Source organism: Heterocephalus glaber, unplaced genomic scaffold (genome assembly GCF_053883595.1).
Source record: "Heterocephalus glaber isolate CG9 unplaced genomic scaffold, H.glaber_assembly_v1.0 deba00001444, whole genome shotgun sequence".
In the NCBI taxonomy this organism is placed as follows: domain Eukaryota; kingdom Metazoa; phylum Chordata; class Mammalia; order Rodentia; family Bathyergidae; genus Heterocephalus; species Heterocephalus glaber.
Genome location: NW_028258297.1, coordinates 23,299,782 through 23,324,269, shown reverse-complemented (window position 1 = coordinate 23,324,269; position 24,488 = coordinate 23,299,782). Strand labels below are relative to the sequence as shown.

At 37.4% G+C, this 24,488-nt stretch overlaps 1 long non-coding RNA gene and 1 pseudogene across 1 annotated transcript in view; both read right to left on the bottom strand.

The window, feature by feature from the left end:
* The window catches only part of LOC147827507 (uncharacterized), a 47,924-nt gene that overhangs the window by 10,342 nt on the left and 13,094 nt on the right, over window positions 1-24,488 (bottom strand). The gene's annotated exons all lie outside the window — the stretch shown is intronic.
* On the bottom strand, window positions 11,937-12,006 carry LOC147827508 (U2 spliceosomal RNA; annotated as a pseudogene).

The following is a 24,488-nucleotide window of genomic DNA, read 5'->3' as shown; positions in this document are numbered from 1 at the left end:
CAAAGCTATTGGCTGGTGACCACCCACACCCAGGGTGGATCTTCTCTCTTCTGTAAGTCCATCACCCATACCCAGAACAATGCTAACTCAATCATCGGACTAATATAGTATCACTCAGCCCGATCCTGTATCATACATCCATGATTCAATATCACATATCCATGATCCAGTCACTCCCAAAAACCCTACCTATGAGCACATGAGGCTTTGGGGGGATATCTAGACATAAACCATAATAGTAGTCATTGTAATGGGTGTGAAGTGATAGTTCATTATGGTTTTGATTGGCATTCCCTAATGACTAGTGATCTTGAGCATTTTTCAAATGCTTATTAGCTATTCATAATTTTATTTTAAAAATCAGTGAAACATGTGTAAGTCTAAAAGTGTATGTACCCCAAGTTTTTTTGTCCTCTATGCTCCTGTGAACTTGCTTGACAAGAATCTTCAAGAATACCCTATCTCATTCTCTGTGTTTGGGCAGCTGGTTGCTGGAGAAAAAGCATTTATTCAAGCAGATTATACTGTGCCACATGAATAGTTATCTGCTTCAGCTGTGTCTTTAACAAGTGTTCAACAATCCTACTGTATTTTTCTGGTTAGCTTCTTTCTCTATTAGTCAGATTTCCATTGAAGTGACAAAATATCTAAGAAAGTCAATGTAAAAGGGAGAAGCTTTATTCTGGGATCATAGTTTCAAAGGTTTTTTTAGTCCTAGTTGCTTGATCTTGTAGCTTTGGGCCTGTGGTAAGGTAGAACATCACAGCAGGTAGTACAGGGTAGAGCAAAGCTGCTCACCTCATGGTGGCCAGGAAGGAGAGATTAAAAGAGAGAGACAGAGACCAGAGGGCCAGCTGCAGCCGTAGCCAGGCCCCACCTAATAAAGGTTCCACCAGCTCCCAATAGTGCCATCAGCCAACATGTAAGACCTAAACCATAACAGTGTCCTCATCCTTCATTATTACCATGCTTCCATAATTTGAGGCTCTCATTAATGCCTTTTCAATAATAAAATACTTGGGGGAGCTGATAACATAACCAAACATATATAGTTGTAGGAAACATCCTGATTTTAGTAATATTAGATTTTTTAAAATTACCTCTAGTAGGCTGGGATGTAGCTCAGCGGCACAGTGCCTGCTGGGCAAGCACAAGGCCTGAGTTCAATTTCCAATATATAAAAAAAAATTACTTTAAGCTGGGCTTGGTGGCACAGGCCTGTAATCCAGCACTCTGAGAGGCAGAAGGACTGAAAGTTTGAGCACAGCCTGAACAACCTACTGAGACCTTGTCTCAAACAATTACAATTAAATTTAAAATGCCTCAGATTTGAAGAAACATATTCCTGTCCTTCTGCTATGTCTTCAAACTTAACACTCCACCACCTCCCTCTCTAAGCCAGCCGAAACTCTCATTTCCTACTCTGAGAGGCCCAAAGGAACCTACAATACCCCTGTCCATGGATATCACCATTTCCTGTGAGGAACCCTGGGTAATTGTGGATGTCATGCATGAGCCAATTCAATTATTTCATTCTGTTTTAACTTACTTCTCTGGAAAACTCTCCTCTACAGCCATAGTTCAGTTTGAGGGGGGCCCTAGTTGGAGATTCTTTATTCCTACTCTGACATGTTACTTTGCAGGCCAAATGTTTAACCATGGAGTTTTAAATTATCCCACAGTGTCCTGGTCCCTTGCTAGGAAGAGATTTACTAGCAAAGTTGGGGGCAATTTTCAAATTCTAGCAAAGGCCAAAACAGATTTTACCTGTCAGCACTATGCCAGGTCTCCCTGACCTAATTAGCCAACAGGTGGATCTTGCTGTATGGTGTAATGGAATACCTGACTTAAAGAAACCTTTCTTCCTCTACACATCAGAAAAGACAGGAATTGTTTTGGGTGTTGCCTTAGTTATTATTGTCATTGCTGAAACAAAATACCTCACAAAGGTAAAGGAGGACGGTTTATTTAGCTCAGAGTTTGTAAAGGTTGCAGTCTATAATCGGCTGGCTCCAAGGCAGGGTGGCATGGCAAAGGGGCATCGCAGAGAAGAAAAAGTTCATGATGGGCAGAAGGTAGCAAAGCAAAAGCAAGCAAGGGATAAGCACAGCTTTTTCTATCTCTTATATTTTATCCAGGCTACTTCGGGTGGGTAGCACTCATACCCTTAATCTTAGTCCCCTTGATCTTAGCACCATGAATCAATCCCAGCATCACACACTCTAGATCCAGTCATCTCTGAAAAGCCCCACCTATGACTAGATGAAACTTTGGGGGGATATCTAGACACAAGCCATAACATTCCACCCCTGGCCTCCCAAAGACTCATGTACATTTCTTTATGCAAAAGGCATTTAGTCTATCTCTAAATGTTGCCAAAGTCTTAACAGTTTTAGCACTGCTGAAAAGTCTAGTTTTTTCTGAGACTTAAAGCAAGCTCTTAGCTACAAGCCCCTGTATAAATGAAGAGAAAGGCAAACACTTCTAATATTCAATGGCACAAGATAGACATTTTTATTTTAAAAATTACAAACAGGAGGATAGCAAGGAATGGGAACAAAGCAAGACCAAAATCTATGACGGCAAACATTAAATCTCACAGTTTTACTTTTAGCATCTCTGGCAATCTGTGACAAGATGTGAACTCTAAAGAGCTTAGGTGGCTCCGCCCCTATGGTGCTGCTAGTGGTTGTAGCTCTCACAGCTTTTTTCTTGGGCCAGTTCTGCTCCCTCTTTGTAGTTTTCTTTAGATAATCTATATTTTTGGATTTTCTAAACTTTTGGAGTCTCTACTGCACCTTTGGCTCTACACTTGTAGTTTTACTTACTCCTCTCTCAGGAGCACACTGCCTGGCCTCCCAGGACTTCTTTTGAAATTGGAATGGAAGTCTTTTTGACCTCACAACTTTTGCATTTTGCTGGAACCTAAAACCAGTGCCATGTGGATGATGCCAAGGTCTATCACCAGCTGGAGCAGTAGCCAGGCTTTTTTTTTTTCCTTTTGGCTATAGGGGTTGAAGACCTGCATTGCTTAGCACTCTGAACTCAATCTTGAGGAACATATTTTTTAGGCTGTCACCATTCTGGAACATGGTGCTTTGGGATTCTCTTTACAAAGCAAATTTTTTCACCTTTGCAACTCTAAGGGTGCAGAGGGAAGAGTCTTGCTGGGTTTTGTGGTGTCTTTTGTTGTCTTTTTTTGAAATACTTGGCTTTTATTTACTAGTCTTTTCAGCGACCAATTTATCCTCTGTTCTATCTTTGCAGGCCACAACTTTACTGGAGTTTTCTTTCTGGCCAAACTCACAATGTTTTCAATCATTCTGGTAGGCTCTTTGCTCTTGATTCTCAACATGGATCTAGCTAAAAGCCCCCAACAGTAGCCATGCCACTGCCCCAACATTAGACTGCCTTGAAATTTCTTTTGCAAGATCAATTAGTCCATTGTCCTTAATCTCAGTCTCAGGCAAAGTCTCTGGACATGAGCAAAATGAGATAAACTTTCTGCCAAGGTATAATACACATCATCTGGAATCTACAGCCAATGCAGTCCTTCCCAGAACAAACCTCCCAACCCTGGTCTTTATCAGCAGGATTTTTTGGTTTTTTGAGCTCTGACCAGAATCTCCCATCAAGAACAGCCTAAGGTATTTTAGCTTTACTTTTCTTAGCCAGCATCCCTAAATTTTTAAAAACTCTTTTTCTTTTTATAAGCCAATTTAAAGGGTCTTAAGACACATGCTCAGGTATAGTCACAGCAATGACCCCACTCTCAGGGCAAGATGTCTTGACCCAAAGACCAGGACAAGAACTCTACCCAGTGGCATACTTTTCAAAAAAGTTAGATTGAGTGGCTGCTGGATGGCCACCCTGCCTGAGAGCAGTAGCAGCTACAGCTATGGAAACAGAGGAAGATTTTAGGACAGAAACTATAAGTCTTAACTCCCCATCAGGTCAGAATGATTCTTGAGACCAAAGGTTACTTGTGGCTAACAGGGAAATGGCTTGCCAAGTATCAGACCATTCTCTTAGACTTCCCTGAGGTTATTATGAAATGCGCACTACTCCTAATCCTATTTCTCTCATGCCTACAGGCTCAGAAGTTAGCCACTCTTGTGAACAAGTGACCTTATGCAAGCAGGCAGGACTTCAGTGACCTACCCCTCCATGACCCTGAAGAGATGTGGTTCACTGATGAAAGTAGCTTTGTCTAAGAAGGATATTAAAAGGCAAGTTATATAGTTGTCAGTTCACAACAGGCCATTGAGGCCAACTTCTCCCAGGGACCTTTGCTGAAAGAGAAGTGCTCATAATTCTTATTTGGGCATTAATATTAAGAAAAGGCAAAAAGCTAAATACACACACACACACACACACACACACACACACACACACACACACTCCAAATATGCTTTTCTGATACTACATGCTCATTCAGCAATCTGGATAGAAAGAGGCTTGCTAATAAGCAATCATCTATAAAACACAAGCAGGACATTACAGCACTGCATGTAAGAGTTATGCAAATAAAAGCAAAGTCATAAAAAAAAAAAACCACAAGCAGGAAATTCTACAACTCTTACAGGTAGTCTATCTTTCCAAGCAGGTCACTGTTGTTCATTGCAAGGGATTCAAGAGAAACATGGCTGAAGTCTCCTCATAGAAAAGCAAGAGCAGCCCTACAGTCCCTCAAGACTCTAGCCTTATTCCCAGTTCCTGAGGAATCATTCTGGTCTTTCCTCAAGAGACTCAGTGACAAACTATAAAAATCCTACATAGGAAATGGTCACTTGAATTTTTATAGGACTAAGAAGAAAGCTATTCCTTAGAACCTCTGGAAGACCCGAGGCTCTTCTTCAGAAAGTAAGACTCCAGAATTGCTCTGGGTACAGATAAGTAGAGACACTAATGGTCCAAATTCACCATAGCTTAAATAGGCACCTGTTTTGAGGCTCCTGTTTTTAATTTGATGTATTATGTGGGTAATCTTGCTAAGGCTATGACCCTCTGGCTCCCACTAATTCATCTAACCTTTCTCTTTGCCATACTGTCCTCCACAAGAAGTAGGGAAGTCTGATCTGTTCTTCTTATTTGGGCTCTACATTACCTTCATAATAGTAAAGTTACTTTTTTTCTCCAATTCGACAGATCAAAAGTCACTAATTCTTTTCTCATTGTCTTCTGACAGGTGTTTTTTTTTTTCTTCAACCCAGCCAGTGAGCCACAACACCCCAGGATAGTTGGAGAGCACATAATACCCAGTAGGTAGGGTCTATATCCCCTTCCAGCTTGAAAAAGCTACAGAAGACAGAGATCTCCATTCCCTCAGCCCTGCATAAAGAATTATTGGGTTATGTGTCTCTCAGGGGGAAATGAGGAAGGAGATTAGGGTGTGGCAAATCTGACTGGCAAGTAGGTGTGACCTGTTAATTACAAAATCCCAGAACACATGTGCATAGCAGTTCATAAAGCTCTGCATACAGACTTTTAATGAGAACTTGAGCAAATTTTCAATAGGAAGGCCTAGACCTGATGTCAGCCTGAAGAGGGGGTGATACAAAAAAAGACAGTACACAGTGAGTTTTTCCACTGTGTTCTCTCTTGCATGGTGACCCACCCTCATGCTGAAGGGTATATTTTTTTTCTACTTTTATTTTGCCCAAACTCACTCTGCAGAGCCTGTTTTATTCCTACCTTTAATAAAACTATGCTGCCATTTGTGCTTGTCTTGGCCAATTCTTTGCTCAGGACAGAAATAACCTAGAAACCACCTCCAGAAGCAGACTTCAGCACCCCAAAACCCAATAACACTGGCAGAGGAAATTTCAAAGCCGCCAAACGTTCAGGCTGTAGCTGGCTTGGGTCCTGTTGGGGCTTTTAGCCAAGTTTATCTTGAGAATTGAGAGCAAAAGCCACAGCTTAATGATTGGCCAAAAAGGAAGATCCAGTAAAACTGGAGCCTAGAAAGACAGAGTAGAGGACAGCTTTGTTGCTTAAAAGGTTAGCATTAAAAAAAAAATTAAGCACTTTGGATAAGATAAAATGAAGGATACCCTGAGGGTATGGGAGGAGTCCTTCACAGACTCAAAGATGGAAAAGTGAAAGACTGTGGAGGGCACTATTCTCCAGAATGGCAGTAGCTAGGGAACGGGAACTGATTCCCCAGGGTTCAGTTCATCATGCTCAGCCATCCAGGCACTCAAAGGCCTCTGCAACCACCAGCAAGATGCAAGTGGGCTGGGCTACTGCTCAAACTGGTGGCAGATCTTGACATAATGCACATGGTGTTGGTTTTATGTCTGCACAGAATGCAAAGGGTCACTGAGGCTTCCACTCAGATTTTAGAAGAAGGTTTGGGGGGCTAGGTATTGTATCTCCAAGACAGCAGTGTGTGCAGCTGTGTATGTGAAGCCAAAAGTGCAGTGGAAACCTTAGAAATTTGGAGAAGTCAGGAACATGGTGTTACCATGTGTATTGAGGTCATGGGTTCACAACATTGAGGAATGGAATAATAAATCAAAGGATGTTAGGAGAATTTTATTGAAAATAAGAAAAAGACTAGCTCCTGGATTTCAAGGAGGGGTCCAAATAGGTGGCTACATGGCCCTTTAATTCAGAGCTAACTATAGATAATCAGAGCATAGGAATTTCTCACCTGTTTAGTGGCCACCTATCACAGGTGACTTTGTGGATTTTAAATGACCAATTGGAACTCAGGGCCTCTCTAATCTAGTTTTTCAACATGTAGGGTTTAAAAGAAACTGGAATTTTAGAGAAACTGGTTATTTTGCATTTTAATTTCCTCAGAACCCAGGAGCTTAGTAGGGAGAGGTTGTAACTCCCTTTAGTAGGGAGTAGCTCCCCTTAGTAGGGAGGGGGCTGTACTCCATGTTGCCTGAGGAAGTTCATTCTTGTTCCAAAGTCCTATCTTACTGTCTATTCTTTTCTTAATAATTATCAATATGGTGGATCACCCAATTCTATCTCAGGCCCTCTCCTTGCTGGGTGCCTTAGCCTTAGGCTAATTAAATACAGTAAACTATTTTCTACAGTGGAATATCTCAAGAGAGCTGCAGGCAGTGAGCAAAGCTAGCTCAACAGAGGGACAATGAGAGCCAAAACCAATGAGAACTACAATCAGTCCTATAGGAGTGGGGCTACCCAAGACCTTTGGAGTTTAGATCTTGCCACAATGTGCCCAGGGTGCTGGACATGGAGTTACAGTATTTAATGTTTGCCCTGGAGGGTTTCAGTCTTGGTTTGGTCCAATTCCTTTCTATTTCTGATTTCTCCCTTTTACAATGGGAATATTTATCCTGTGCCATTGTATGTTGGAAGTGTTTAACTAGCTTTTGATTTGTCTAGCTTTATTTAAGGTTAAGAGTTTTCCTTAAGTCTAAGAGGAGACTTTTTTTTTCATTATGTCAAGGAAAATTTAATATTTTTGGAGATGCCAAAAATCTTTTATTTTCACTTTTTTTCTTGTCCCTTCCGTCCTTTCTCCATCCCCCTTTCCCCGTCCCCATTCCCATCTGAACATTTTCTTTCCATTTCCCAATATCTATTATACATTTTACTCTAAGAGGAGACTTTGAACTTGAACTTTTCAGCAGTGTTGAAACTATTAGGACTTTGGCAACTCTTAGAGATGGACATGAGTCTTTGGGTGCCAAGGGTGGAATATTATGGTTCATATCTATATCTATTATATGCTTCATATTCTTTATCCATTTTTCTATTGCAATTTTTATCATTCTCTTATTGATTACTAACAGTTTCTTGTGTACTCTACATACTGATTCCTTACTAGTTTTAATCATTGATAAATTGCTTATCAGCTCTGTACCTGTTAACTTTTTTATGGCATCATTTATTGATGAAGTTTGATATAAAACACTCAAATTTCCCCCTATAAAATGTATACTTTTAGGGTCTTAAGAATTTCCCCCTCCTCCATGTCATGAATTCATCAACATTTTCTTTAATTATCTTAACAGTTTTGTTTCATACATGTAACTAATTATTTTGATTTTATTTTTAAAGACACAGGTACTGATTCAAGTATTTTTCTTTGTATAATGAGTCATTTTCATAAAAGTAGTTTTTCAAATGGCTGATGCAACATTTATTATATATCAAGTTCTCTTTTATGGAAGCATTCTATGCATATTGGCATTATTTTGAGCTGTGTATCTATCAGTCTATTCTTGTGCTAGAATAGCACATCTTTTATTGCTGTAACTTTGAAGTATACTTAATATCTGAGGAAGCTGTCTCTATTCTCTGCCATTCTTGTTCAAAATTGACTTAGTTCTTCCTAAATATTGTTTATTTTCCTATATTTATTTTATAACTATTCAAATTTATTGTCATCTTGATTACTGTTTTTTCTATTATCACAGAAATATTTTTAAAATATCAAAATAGGAAGAATTAGTAAGAACAGAATAATGAACTCTCATGGATTTCATTATGAAATCTCAAAAATTATCAATACTTGGATATACTTAACTCACATATTGGTCTTTCCCTTTTTTTTTTTTTTTTTTTAGTCCACCAGGTCATTTTATTTATTTATTTATTTATTTATTCATTCATTCATTCATGTATGTATGTTTTTTGAGACAGAGTCTCACCATGTAGTTCAGGGTGGCCTGAACTCACTATGTAGTTTTTGTTTTATTTTGGAACCAGGGATTGAACTTGGGACGACCTTGCGCTTGCGAGGCAGGTGTTGGAACTACTGAGCTAAATCCCCAGCCCGATATAATTTCTTTACATGAACAAATTTAAATCATTATTCAAATTTTCTTGTGTAACTTTATTTACTTATTTATTTTTCTTGTGAACTTTAAAAAATGTTTTAGAGTTGGTTTGTTTAAAGTAGGATCCAAACAGAGTCCACATGTTTCTCTTGATTTATTATGTCTGTAATTTTTAAAAACCTATAAGCCCTTCTTTTTTCCCCTTCTTGTCATTTATTTGTTTAAAAAAGCAATTGGTTGGTTTGTCATGTAAAATTTCCCATATTATAGATTTTGTTATTTATAAACATTCTCCTATCTCTTGAATTTCCTTTAAATGTGTTTAATCTCCAAATTTTATTAGGTTGAGGTAAAGATGCCAGAACTCAATTATGAGGGCTCTACCCAAGAGCTGATCTAAACAATCACTTTCCAGAGGTTCCTATCTCTAAAAACAAGAGTCAGATTAAGTCACTACCCTCTTAATGTCATTAACATGACCTTGGGGATTAAACTCCTGGCCCAGTTGGGATGGAGGTGATGACAAGCCATGTGCCAAACCACAGCAGGTAGGGAGTGACAGTGAAAATCTTGTAATATCCAGAGAATTCAAGGAACAGTTTATGTTTGAGGTAAATTATACACTTTTATTTTACAATAAGACAAGAGTTTCAGATTTGCTGAACTTTTCTATAATAAATAGCTGATAGAATGCTTTCTGGTTAGACGTTTTAAAAGATTATACTTCATATATATTATATATATATATATACACACATGCACACACATAATATATATATGTATATATATATATTTGTTGTTCTTTTATGATGTTGGATCCTTGTGCATGATGCACTCTATTATCATGTTTCTCTATCATTGAGTTCTACTCTCAGGCCAGAAATTTAATTTAATCTGTCCTTTAGAGTAAGAAGAAATTTTAAAATATATATAAGATGTACGAGTATTTGGAAAGAAATGTGTTGTGGAAAGAATACATTGAAAATGAACTTTTGGCCATTTTCCCCCATTTTGTGTGATTTTACTGCCAAAGACAATGGTCATAATCTTTAAAATGCTCTTTTCTTCTTTCTGACTTTTTTCCTTTTTGTTTTTTGAGACAAGGTCTTGCTATGCAGTCCAAACTGGCCTTGAACTCATGACAATATTCCTTCCTGAGCTTTCTGGGTGCTGGGATTACAGGTGTGTACCTGGTCTAAATGCTCATTTTGTACACAAAAAATTCCAAGCATAATTACTTAGCCTATTTTAAATATTAAAAATAAGGAATTTCAATGGGTCTAGCATGTGTTAAAATAATAAAAATGTAACAATTTGAATTAGTTTGCATTAGCTTCTGATTAATACCTAGGAAAGGCAGAAATAAGTGGCCAAATCTGGCAGATGGTATTGAAAATAAGTATTATGAATTACTAAACAGCCAATAATGTGCTGCTTCTATTAGGATCAACATATCTTTGTAAAGTGTCCTCTTCAGCTATGACAGCTACTAAAACTACAAAAAACCTAAACTTCTAATTGCAATGTCTCTGTGTGTTAACATTCAGCATATAGGATCACAGCATTCACGCATGCGTGCACACACACACACACATACTTCATATAAAACTAAATACAGTACATGTACAGTATATATACAAACTTTTAAATGCTTTTGAACATATAAATATAATTTTACATAAGTATCAAAAGGCATAATAGATACTGTGAAATAGGAAGAAAAGAGGCAAAGGGGAAGGGGAAGTGGGAGGGGAAAGGAAAGAAGGGAATGGAATTAATATGAAAAAATGAAAAAGAGGGATGGAGGGGTTGAAGGGAGGGCAGGGGAATGGGGAAAAAATAAGAACCAAGATAGATTATGTAAAGGTACAAATTTCCAATTATGAATGTCATTATATTGTATACCTAAAATGTGCCAATAAAATTAATTTAAAAATTAGATAAACAAGCTTAAATATCATATGATTTCTCTTATATGAGAAACCAAAAACATAAAGTTCAAAACAAAAGACAGACAATAGGAAAAAAAAAGAGAGAAAAAAATACAATTTTATAAACTATTTGGAAATATGATGTCATTTTTATCTAGGCTTTTAAGAATATATTTTCTCCACAGGCTGGTGTATATCTCAGTGGTAAAATACTTGCCTGACATGAGTTAGGCTCTGAGTTCTATCCCTAGCACTGAACATATATATATATATATGCTTTTCCTCTGAATCTTAATAAATTGTTAACAGATTGCCTACAGTCAGCCTCTATAACTTCTTTAGCTTTGTTGTGCTGAAAATATTTAGATCATCCAGTAGCAATTTCTTTATTTTGTCACTTTTCTCTCTTACAATAGCTTTCTTCTTTATATCTACACACTTAATTGAAAAGGTCATGGGCTTTGAAAATGATAATCTCTTTGGTTGCAAAGAACAGAAAGGCATCTTAGTTTCTTCAAGCAGAGTGATTTCTTTTGAGGCCACCCACAGCTGGAAAAGCTGCTGTTGCTCTGAGGGCCAGGAATTTCTATTGCTTTCTCCTGTGCCACATTCTCTCCTTTCATTGTTTTTCTTTTTAGCCAGTGAATTAACTTTATTCTAGTCTTAACTCTTAATATGTTCTTTCATTTTACTGTGTACATCTTTTATGTATCTCCTACTGCTTTTTCATAACTTGTATATAGTCACTAGTAACTTTTTTCCTTCCAATTTTACTACTCACTATGGATAACTTAGGTATTTCTTAGTTTAAAACCAGAGCGACAAATATGCTTGGCTCATCTATTTGTTCTAGATCTTATCTAGAGCAGAATCATTGGTCATTCACATGGATTAAATTCCTATTGCTGGTCTAATATGTGTGAGTGTAGGGCTGGAATGTGGACATGGTCCCTATACAGCAGTCTTTCTAGCAGGAGAATGAATAAGGTAATATATTAATTTTTGTATAGAAGAAGTGGGCATTTGATTTAAAGTTACTAAACAAAAATAAATGAAAAAAATTTATAGCAGCTCATCCATTCATCAAATGCTATACTAACTACTATATTACAGGCATTCTTTGCACATATTGAAAAATTCAGGGACAGAAAAGATTTCACTTGAATCAAGTTGTTAAAATAATACCATAAGGGTTTGTTGTTATCCATTTTCAACTTTTTCTGTTTTTATTTCCAGGCACTAAAGATAGTCAAAAGTAACATTAATCATACATTCTACACTTGATCTTAGCCAAAAGGCCAAGAAGCAATATATTAATCATACACTTTATCAATTTGTTAATGCCATGGAGAGAAAATTATCTAGCAGATTCAAGAAAAGTTGGAGGGCTGAGATGAATGTCATGTCCATTGCAGAACCAATCAATATGACTGTGGATAGACAGGTCTCCTTCACGTGTTACAAATTAGGCCTAAAGTCAGGGTAGTGAGATTGGGCCAGTTTGAGTCACTCAGGCTAAGAAGAAGAATGAGTGGTACCCTTAAAAGAAACAGAGGTACTTGTGGTTGGACTATCTTCCATTTGTTTAATCTGGAGTTAATTTATTATTTCTCTCCCTGTACTTTGCTGTGCTCATTTTGGACAAAAAAGGATCTCATGTAACTTGGCAGCAAGAAGTGAACCTCCAGCATTACTCTCTGAAGGTCATTCTAATTAGACATGGTAACAGAGAGGTTGGTAAATTCCAGATTGTTCTTACTTTCCTTCACTTCATCTCTAGCTTGTCTTCCTCTCTGCCAAATCTGCTGACAAAAGTGACATAAGACTCACCAACTGACGCTTGGTTGTGGATCCAGCGAGATGACAACTAAATGGAGGTAGTTCCACTTGGTGTTTGAACTTGATCTTTCAGAGTAGTTAGCAACTACTCTGTTCCTCCAACTAGCCCTCCTGAATTGTTATTTTATTAGCTCAAATTGTAGGGTAAAAAGGTTTAAATCCAATAGCAAATCTCTTATTCCATAGGACTCATTAGGGTTTCTATTTTTTTCATCAAATCCCAACTGACCATTATTAAATAGGAAGTGGGTCCAGAGAAACAAAAACATGAGCATGGGACTTTAGAATCTTTTAATCTGCCTAAATTTAAAGTTAATTAATTAAATTAATTTAATCTGCCTAAATTTTAGTGACACTGTCACCAGTAGTTACATTGCATGAAGGGGCAAAATAGTTACTTAAAAATTATACCCCATGGAAAGCAAAAGAATAAAATCTGTCCCTTATCTGAAACCATATACACATAAAATGAACTCAAAATGGATTAATGACTTAAACATTAGACCTGAAGCTGTAAAATAACTAGAAGAAAATAGAGGGGAAACCCTTCACAACATTGTTCCTGATAATAAATTCATAGATAGGACACAATAAGTACAGGCAATGTTATGGCTTATATCTAGATGTCCCTCCAAAGCCTCATGTGCTCATAGGTGGGGCTTTTCAGAGGTGGCTGGACCTAGGGTATGTGATGCTGGGATTAAGGGTGTGTGGTCTTGGATTAGTCCACTAGTTGGTTTAGCATAGTTCTGGGTGTGGATAAGGAGAAGGTCTACCCTGGGTGTGGGTGGCATCATCCTATAGGCTTGTAGCTGGGATGGGATAAAAGTCCAGAAGGACTGCTGCTTGCTATTTTTCTGCATGCCTGACCCTGCCTTGGAGCCAGCTAACTATGAACTGAAACTTTTACAAACTGTGAGTTAAAAAACCTTTCCTCCTTTAACTTGTGGGTGTTAGGTAATGCATCTCAGTGATAAGAGAAATAATTAAGTCTGACAACAAAAACAAAAATAAATTAATTGGTCTACATTAAACTGAAAGGTTTCTGCACAGCAAAGGAAAGAGTGCACAGACTGTCTATAGAATGGAAGAAAATATTTGCAAACCATGCATCTGATAAAAAGTTAACATCCAAAATATATAGGGAAAAATATACCTACTCAACAATTCAGTAGCAAGAAAATAAATAAGCTGATTTTTCAAAATGCACAACGGACCTGAATAGACATTTCTCAAGAGAGGACCACAAATGAACAACTGGTGACTATCCATCTAATAACTGCAAATTAAAACAAAAATGAGGACCACCTTATACTGTTATTACGTTATTATGACCGTTATTTAAAAAAATTTATTTTACTTGGGAGTGGTGGGGCAAGCCAGTAATCCTAGCACTCAGGGAGGCTGAGTCAGGAGGATCACAAGTTTTAGCCCAGCCTGGGCAACTTAGTGACTTTGTTAATGACTTTATCTTAAAATAAAAATTGTTCTGGAGATAAAGCTCAGTGTGAAGGCCTTGAGTTAAGTCCTCAGTACCACTAAGAAAAAGAAAGAAAGAAAGGGAAGGGAAGGGAAGGGAAAGGAAGGGAAGGGAAGGGAAGGGAAGGGAAAGGAAGGGAAGAAAGAAAGAACAGAACAAGTGCCAGCCAGGATATGGGAAAGGGAACCCTTATGTATTGTAGTACAAATATAAATTAGTACACCCCTTTTTTGAAACAATATTGTGATATCTCAAAAACTGAAAAACAGAATTATCATATAATCTGGTAATCTCACTACTGTGTATAAATTCAAACAAAATGAAATCAATAAGTCAAAGAGACATGTGCACTTCTATGTTCACTGCAACATTATTTCCAATAGCCAAGAAAGCTGGCTGTAAACCCAATATTTGGGAGACTGAGGAGGAGGATCACCAACAGTTCAAGGACAGCATGGGTTACATAGTGAGTGGAAGACTAGCCTACACTACATAGTGAGAACCTACCTCAAAAATAAAACAAAGAAAAACAAAACAATAGCCAAGGTGTAGAATCTACCTACTGTCCATCCACAGATGAAAAGATAAGGAAAATTAGTATATACACACAACCAAATACTGACTCCTGGCATATGATGGTTTGACATGATTTTTCCACTCTGTGATGGTATGAAATTAATATATAGGTATTCAGTAGATGTCATACTTTAGATTTTGAACTTTGATCTTTTCCCAGGATAGCAATATGTGGTATGATGCGGTGTTGTGCTGATGGGCAGTGACAGGAATGTAAGTGTGAAGTTAAACAATCCATACACTGTAATAGGCATATCTAACCACTTGCCTTGGCCATTTGCCTTGGATGCATTACTATCCATCTGAGAAGATCATAAACTTTAAACATTAGGTAATCTTTTTTTTGGTACTGGGGATCGAACTCGGGACCTTGTGCTTGCAAGGCAGGCGGCAGAACCACTGAGCTAAATCCCCACCCCAACATTAGGTAATTTTTATTGACACTTTTCATGGTTCACTTGGAAGGTGCTCAAGCATTGAGGTCATGAGTGACAATGGAAAAGAGCTAACTCCACCTCCTGAGGGTGCCATACTCAATCAAATCAAAATCTTTGCTTAACTGGGCAAGATGGCACATACCTATAATCCCAGCACTGGGGAGGCTGAGGCTGGAGGATTACTGGGAGTTCAAGGCCCACCTAAACTACATAGTGAGACCTTGCTTCAAAAAACCAAAACCTGGGCAGGGGAGTTAGCTCAGTGGCACTGCACCTTCTTTGGAAGTGCAAGGTCCTGAGTTCGATCTCTGGTACAAAAAACAAAAACAAAAAAAACCCAAAACCCTTGATTATCTGATTTGACATGTGTTTGTGCAACTTGGTGAGGAAAACACAGAGATTATCACTGATAATAGGATTTCAAACTATCTACGTATGTGCCTGTAAAGAGGCACTTAGTGTTATTTATTACACATTTAACTTTTCTTATTTAATAATTGAACTTGGGCTAATAGTATTATTTTGTAAAATACTTTAATAAGTTAAAAGTTTTATTACTTATATATATCAACCATATTATATATTTTATATGTGGCTCAAGACAATTTCTCTTCACTCAGTGCAGCCCAGGCAAGCCAAAGGTTTGGATACATCACGCTTTACAGTGTACTAATTAATGTGTTGCTAAGTTATGATGTTTAGTGTATGTGTTAAATGTTTTTTATTTATATTTTCAATGTATGATGAGTTTATCCAGATAAAATCTCACTGTAAATTTTAAGCTGATGAGTCTCTATACTATTTAGACTTTAAAAAAAAAGGAAGTCCAGCCATTTTTGATGACATACATGAACCTAGACGACATTAAGGAAAATCAGTGAACCTAGAGGACATTCAATGATGTTGGGAGACTGCCCTACTGATTATGCCCAAAGCAGATTATAAGTGGTGCAGGCTGTAAAGAGTTAATCTTGCAACTGGCTTATTTTAAGAAGTGAGTCTGACCAAAGCCTACATGACTCATAGGAGCACTGCAGGTGGTGTACAGGTTAGCACAACCTCTCTGCCAACGGCCACAGCAGAGACCAGAGAGATGACCCATGAAGCTGTGGGGCTCAGTGTGAGGTAATGTAGCAGCTGAGGTTGGGGTGACTTGTACTCAAATTTCGTTTTCAAAGTTAAAACCTTCTTTACTAAAAAGACAAAGTTAATTATTAACCACAACCTGTATTTCGTCTGTTCTGTTCCTAATTCAAGAATGTTTGTCTCTTTATAAGTCTTGCCTGCATCAGCAAGGTATCCCTAGAAACTACATGTAGCCCTACATGTAGCCCCCTCACCCCAATTTAACAATAATTGTGTCACCAATAAATATCAATGGTTTTGGGTGACCAGGACATATGCTTGTTCAACCTTTGCTTATTCAAGCAATGGTCATCCTGGCTTCCCATATTTCTCCCTCTTTAATTATATCTCAGTGTTTTTCTTCTCACCATGCATTGTAGCACTGAGCAGGAGATTGGGATTCTTTGAAGAAATCTCTGATAAAGTGAAGTAAGCCAGGTTCAGGAAGACAAATATCACATGATCTCACTTTTATGTAAAAATCTAAAAAAATTAAACTCATGAAAGGAGAAAGCAGAATTTCACTTATCAGAATGGGGAAGAAAGACATAGGGAGATGTTTATCAAAGTATATGAAACTAAAATCAGGGAAGAGGAATGAGTTCAAAAGCTCTCTCATACAACACAAGTACTACAACTTATTTATTTATCTATTTTTTAGACAAGGTCTCACTAGGTAGTTCAGGTTGACCTTGAACTTACTATGTAGCCCAGGTTACCCTCAAACTCATGGCTATCCTCCTGCCTCAGTCTTCCAAGTGTTGTGATTGAGGTGTACCACCATGAGTGGCTTACATGACACATATTAATTTTTTTTCATCCCCTTTCCTTCCCTCCCAAAATCTCTTGATCCCTATTCCATTTGAAAAAGATTGACCTTCCTACTTCCCATTATCTGTCTTTTATTTTGCTCTAATTTATAATTTGAGTTTCTCATATAGATAAACCATGAGAAATTTAACCTTCTGTGTTTCATTTATTTCTCTTAACATTATGGTCTGAAGGTGCTTTGATTTGCATGCAAATGGCTCAAATTTATCTTTATTTATATATTTATTTTTGAGACACAGTCCCCCTGTATAGTTCAGAGTAGTCTTGAACTCGCTATGCAGCCCAGGCTACCCTTGAACTCATGGTGATTGCCCTGCCCTCAAACTCTCAAGTGCTGGGAGTGCACCACACACCTAGATAAGTTTCTTTAGGACTGAGTAGTATTCTGTCATGAGTAAATAACACATTTTAGAAATCATTCACTTGCTGATGAACATACAGGCCACTTCAAAATTTAGTTATCATGACTTGTGCTACTATAAACTTGGTTACGCATATATCACTGTAATATGATGTATTTAACTCTTTTGGGAAAATATTTAGAAAGGGAATAGCTGAGTCAAAGGGAATTTTAAGTTTTAGGGGTTTTTTAGGAATGTCCAAATCAGTTAGTTATATTAGTTAACATTCCCACTAAAAATGTAGAATAGTTCCGTTGCCATTTGCAGCCTCACCAGCATTTGTTACAATCTGATTTCTTGATGATGGCCATTTTTTATGGGGTAAGATGGAATATCCATATGGTTTTAATTTGTATTTTTCTAATGGCTAGCAATGTTGAGCATTTCTGCATGTATTTATTGGCCATTTGTAGTGCTTCTTCTGTGAAGAGTCTATTTAATTCAATTGCCCATTTTTTATTGGGTGTATTATTTTGGAGGGTTCTAATTTTTTGAATTCTTTAATATTAATCTTCTAAGAAATAGCTTGTAAATTTTTTTCTCATTCTGTACATTTTCTTTTCACTTTGTTTCTTTTGCTGTGCAGAAGCTTTTAAATTTGATAAAATCCCATGTGTTGATTCTTCATACTATAGCCCATGCAACTGGGTTTTCTTCAGAAAGTCCTTGCATATGCCCATGACATCAAGAGTTTTACCTATTTTAACTGCCAGCAGGTTAAGTGTTTCTGTTTTAACTCTTAAGTCATTGATGCATTTTCATTTTAGTTTAGTATATGGGAACAGATATGGGTCTGGATTCTATCTTCCTTATGGGCATAGCCAGTTTTCCCAATCCCATTTATGAAAGAGGCTATCTTTCCTCCAGTGTATGTTTTTGGTGCCTTTGTCAAAGATCAAATAGTTGAATGTGCTTGGGGTTATTTCTGTATCCTCTATTCTGTTCTATTGGTCCTCATGTCTGCTTTTGTTCCAATACCATGCTCTTTTATGTATGATAGTCTCCATGTCATTTAAATTTCAAGATGAGGATTATTTTTCTTGCTGCTTTGTTCTTGTTATCCAAGGTTAGTTTTGGTATTCTCGGTCTCTTTTGATTCCATATGATTATTAGAATTATTTTATCCAGTTTGTTAGAATGCTGCTGGAATTTAGATTGGCACTGCACTAAATATGAATATCAATTTTGTAAGTATGGCCATTTTGATATAGTAGTTCTGTCTACCCAAGAACAAGGACTATCTTTACATTTTCTGATATCCTCTTCAACTTCCCTTTTCAGAATGCTGTAGTTTTTGTCGTAGTTTGTTTTACTTACTTAGAACATTTCCTAAGTATTTAGCTTTCTGTGTGTTCCCTTGGGAATGGTATATTCTCCTAATTTCTTTCTCTGTGGGTTCATTATTAGTGTTCAGGAATAGTATTGATTTGTGTGTGTTGATTTTGTCTCCTGCTACATGATTTAATTTAGTTATTAATTCTAAGAGTCTTTTGGTGGATCTCTTGGATCTTCTAAGTAGAGAATCATATCATCTGCACATAATAATTTGACTTTTTCTTCTCCTATGCATATCCCTTTTATTTCTTTTTCTTGCCTAATTGCTTTTGCTACTGTTTTGATGATTGTGTTGAACAGGAGTGGTGTGATGGGACATCGTTTTCTCCTTCCTGATTTTAGAGGGAAAGCTAATAGGTTTGTCATAAATGGCTTTATGAGATTGAGATAAGGTCCTTCTATTCTATTGTTCTTAGTGATTTTACCATGAAAGGATGTTGGATTTTGTCAAAGGCTGTCTCTGTGTCTATTGAGATGATCATATGATTTTTGACTTTGATGATGTTTGTGTGATTATTACGTTTATTTTTTTTACATATGTTGAACCATCCTCGTATCTCTGAGATGGAGCCTACTTTAACTGGGATGGAGTCTTTATATCTGGGATGGAGTCATGATATTTGAACTTTTTTGCATTTTGTTTGATAGGATCTTGTTGAAAATTATTTCATCTATATTTATTAGACAGATTGGCATACACTTCTTTTTTTTTTTTTGGTACCGGAGATCAAACTCGGGTCCTTGTGCTTGTGAGGCAGGTGGCAGAACCACTGAGCTAAATCCCTGGCCTGACACATCTATTTTTTAAAATGTATCTCTCATTAATCGGTCATCAGAAATAGTCCTGTCTTCTAGTTCTGACACTCTGTCCTCATACTAGTTACTTGTACTATGGATATTTTCAATAGAATTTTTAATCTCCTGAACTTGTATTTGGGGATTTTATATAGATTATGATTCTTTTCTATGCTGAAAATTCATGTTTTGCCTCATTGGGTTTAACTCTGCTTGCTTATTAGTAGTGTCTTCTGTAGACTGAATGATCATTTTGTTTATTTTGCCCAATATTTGTTTCCTAGTATCATCTGTGAGCTTTTGAAATACTTTATTGATCTCTTTTCTTATCTCCCATGACATCATTTCAAACGATTTGGATGTGTGGCCTTTGGTTTCCATCTCTGTGATGTCTGGTGGATCAGCTTTGGGGCAGTTGGGAATTTTCGGAGGCATTTTGTAGACTTGTTTTCTCATGTTTCTATTTTTATTTTTGTTTTTGTTTTTGTTTTTGTGTTGAGGCTTGTGGGTTGGATGTAGAGGAAAGGTTTTTATTGTTCTAATATGGAGAACTCCGTAGTTAAATTCCACTTTTCAGTGTTGTCCTCTGGGCATGACTAACCTGTGCCCTCTGCCTTTGTCCTAGATTCCAATCTCCTTCTGTTTACTTGGGATGGGACATTTCAGTGTATTTTGTCCTGTTCCCAGTTCTCTAAGAATGGACAATAATATTGTTGACTCCAAGGCAATCTAGATATTGGCATTACAAGAAAATAATTAATAGCAATACTATTTCACTTTGACTACCATTATAAAACCAGCATCAATTTTAGTGTCAAACACAAATTGAGTACTAACAAACCCCAAACTCCAATAATATACCACCCTTAACCATAGAAAAGAGATCTGTAAGGTAGCATGAACACTAAGACAAGCCAAATATTGACCTACTGTTGACCTACAGTAAGTATGTGCTAAATGGAACAACCTCTACTAACAATACAACAGTATTCAACAGCAAATGCATAAAGTTAACTAGCTATCTAGAGATTCATAAAGCTTAGTAGTTATATTAGTAAAGGTTGGTCGGTGGAGACCAGAGAATGAAAAAAGGAAAATTTCAAAAATTAATCAATGGTATGTGGGAAATCAAGAAAAGTGAGCTGGGGCCAGTCCTATACAGGAGTAAAATGGAATTAATAGTGTTAGACAACAGTTGCAGAAAACAATGGACAAGAAGAAGAACTAGAAAAAATATAAAAAGGGTACAAAATACAGGAATAAAGGTGAACAAAAAAGAGAGAAAAGAAAGGCTGAAAACTTCTTAAACTCTCCAAACTCCCCAAAAAAGGAAATAAAAGATAACGAAAAAGAGGGGGGAAAAAAGTGAAAGGGGAAGTGAGAAAGAGAAAAAAAAGTAAAAGGGCAAAACTCCCCAAACTCCAAAAACATGTGATGAAAAAAAGATAAAAATAGGGCCGGGGATTTAGCTCAGTGGTTTCACTGCCTGATGCACAAGCGCAAGGACCTGAGTTCGATCTCCGGTACCAAAAACAAAACAAAAAACCCCCCATAAAAATAATTTTAAAAATAGCAAAACAGATTATGTTAATGCAAAAATTTCTGTGTGTATTTTCTTTTTGATACTGGGGATTGAACTCAGGACCTTGCACTTGCGAGGCAGGCAGCAGAACCACTGAGCTAAATCCGGCTCTCTGTGTTTTTCAATGAGTGGTTTCTTCTCAAAATCTGCAGTATTGGAATCCATAAGTCAGTCATGATTGTCTCTGCTTAGCTTTACGGTCTGAGTTTTTTTGTTGTTTTTTTTAATACCGGGGATCGAACTCAGGACCTTGTGCTTGCAAGGCAGGTGGCAGAATCACTGAGCTAAATCCCCGGCCGGGCCTGTGAGTTTTTGAGGTGTCTTCCCTGTCTGCACCAGAAGCTCCTCTGTCTGTTCACCCCAGACTGAGGTTACCATCCAAGGCAAGTACTGTTCTTACTCCTACTGCCAGATGGGAAACATGGTTAGTGCTCCAGTCTCTGTTGGATGTAGGCTGCAGGTTGGGGATTCAAGTGAACTGTTAGACTTAATGGCAACAGCCACAGGGTCTGGTTGCACCTTTCTCTCCCTGGGCATTGTCTCTCTCCAGGATCAAGTCAGTTGGTTTGTCCTTGGTTTTGTTGCCCCATGCCAATGGAATGCAAAATGGGGAGTCAGCTTGGAGTTGGTGGATGGTCTTTCCTTAATGTTGGGGTTGTGGGGGCAGACCAGCTGTATCTGTTACAGGCCAGCTTGTCTATGCTGGGGCAGGGGGTCATTGTCTTGTGCAGGCCTGCTTGTTCATGCCATGGGGGTGCTGCACATTCAGCTTGAGTCTCCTTGCTTGTGTCTGTATATACATATTTTAAAACGTCCTGTTATATACGACAATTTGTTTATTCATTTGAAAATTAATTTTTAACATTTAAAAATATTTTTATTAGATCATGTTTGCAGTACAGAATGATTACATTCATCATTGGGAGTTAGTACGTGTACATAATATGTCTTAATTCTTTTTCCTTCCCCTTCCCCCTCCTCTCCCAGCACTCTTTCTCTTGATCTCTTTCCTATTTGCAAAACAGCTATCTCCTTGTTTCGTATTATCTATCTTGTACCTTGCTCTGTTATTTATATTTTGGGTTTCTCATACAAGTTTATGTGCCTCATTTAATTCATTTAATATTACTGTCTCAAGATGCACCCATTGCCATACAAATGACTCAAATTTATCCGTCTTTGTGGCATTGTAGTACTCCACTGTGTATAAATGTCCCACTTTGTTTTTCCATTCATCTGTTGACGGATATATAGGCCACTTCCAAGATTTGGCTATTATGAGTTGTGCAGCTATAAACATGGGTATGTAGGGGATGTATGCCGGGGATTTAGCTCAGTGGTTCTGCTGCCTGCCTTGCAAGCCCAAGGTCCTGAGTTCGATCCCTGGTACCAAAAAAACCATGGGTATGTATATATCACTGCAATATGATGCCTTTAACTGTTTCAGAAAGACACCTAGAAGTAGAGTAGCTAAATGGAATTTCTATTTTTATTTTTTTGAGGAATCTCCTTACTGATTTCTATAGTGGTTGTACCAGTTTTCCTTTACCAATAAGGAGATTTACATTTACCAGATTTCCTTTTTCCCTGCAGTCTCCACCACATTTATTTTTACTCAATTTTTTGTTCATTTGTTTCTTGAAACAGGATTTTGCTGTATAGCTCATGTTGTCCTTGAACTCTCTATGTAGCCAAGGCTGTTCTTGAACTCATTTTGGAGCAGGGTGTATTCAAATTTGATGTGATCCTCCTGCCTTAGCTTCCTCTTCTGGGATTATAGGTGGGCACCACCATGTCTAGTTCTTGATTTCTTCATCATAGCTGTTCTTTCTGGAGTAAGAGATAATCTCAGGGCCGGGGATTTAGCTCAGTGATTTTGTCCCCTGCCTTGCAAGCACAAGGTCCCGAGTTCGATCCGTGGTCCAAAAAAAGAAAGTGATAATCTCAGTATTGTTTTAATTTGCATTTTTCCAATGGCCAGAGATGTTGACCATTTTTTCATATATTTATTGGCCAGCAATTTTTCTTGTGAGAAATGTCTATTCATTTCAGTTGCCCATTTTTTGATTGTCTTTTTTTTTGAAGTCTATTTTTTTTTAGTTCTTTTTATATTCTAGATATTAGTCTTCTGTCTAAGGAATATGTGGCAAACATTTTTCTCCCCATTTTGTAAGTTGTAACATTCTCTTTTGGTTGTTTCCTTTGTTATGCACACATTAAAAATCAATTAATTAATAATTCTGACCATGCACTCAGAAATTAAGTGTGTATAGAAATAGCTGTTGCTATAGCTTATTTTAGAGGATATATGAAAAAGGATAAAGTTGCTTGTTTCTACTTGTATTGTAGAACATGGAGAAATAAATTAAGGAGTTCATATCTTTAAGTTCATAGCCTCTAGATCCAGATGGCTTCTGGGACTTGGCTGAAATATACCTTTATTTCTTTTAACTGCATGGTGTCAATATTTTTGACCTACTCCAAGGTCTACCCATAGATAATTTACAAGGTATAATTGAATTAGTGACATCATGTGGACTCTTGTATTAATATCAGGGAACTGACTTAGAAAAGGGGTGACAGAATTGGGTAGAACATAGGCAAGATTCCAGGCTAAGGACTATGAACTCTCACCACCATCTTTTCCACTAAAAGTAGTCTTTTTTTTTTTTTTTTTTTTTTTTTTGAGACAGGTCTTGCTATGTAGTTCAGGCTGTCCTTGAACTCACTATGAAGTCCAGCCTGGCCTTGAACTCATGGTGATCCTTGTGGCTCAGCCTTCCAAGTGAAAACAGCCTTTTGTGTTCTGTCTGCATAAATTAGCCTTCTTTTGTCCCAAGCACCATTAATGAATGCTCTCTTCTGGCTAGTTACTTTGTAGGATCCAGTGATTCAGGATGTGTACTTGAAAGGTATCCCTTGGAAAGTACCACACAAATTTCACATAATCCCTCTTATCAGTAAGTGGGAAATACAATGCCTAATGTGACTCTTTGCATTTTAGTGGCTACATATACTATAATTGGTGTTTATCCAAAGGAAGAGCTATCTCAGCATCAGATCAGGCTGGTGCACAAAATGCTCTGCCACTTGGGCCAAGTAACACAGCATATTATTATGTGTGTATTATCCTTGGTATATATGGATACTGTAGAGAGGGTTTTGAAGCAAAGCTATGCTATCTACTGCAAATTACATATTTTTTTCACCATGCACTAAACTAAAATTGAAATGGATTACATTTGGTATTAAATATTAAAACAGAAACGCTGAACCGGCTGGAACAGAGGTTAGGTAGAACTCTTGAAGACATTGGTGTAGGAAAAGATTTTATGAACAAAACCTCATTTGCCCATGAACTAGCACAAACAATCAACAAGTGGGATCTCTT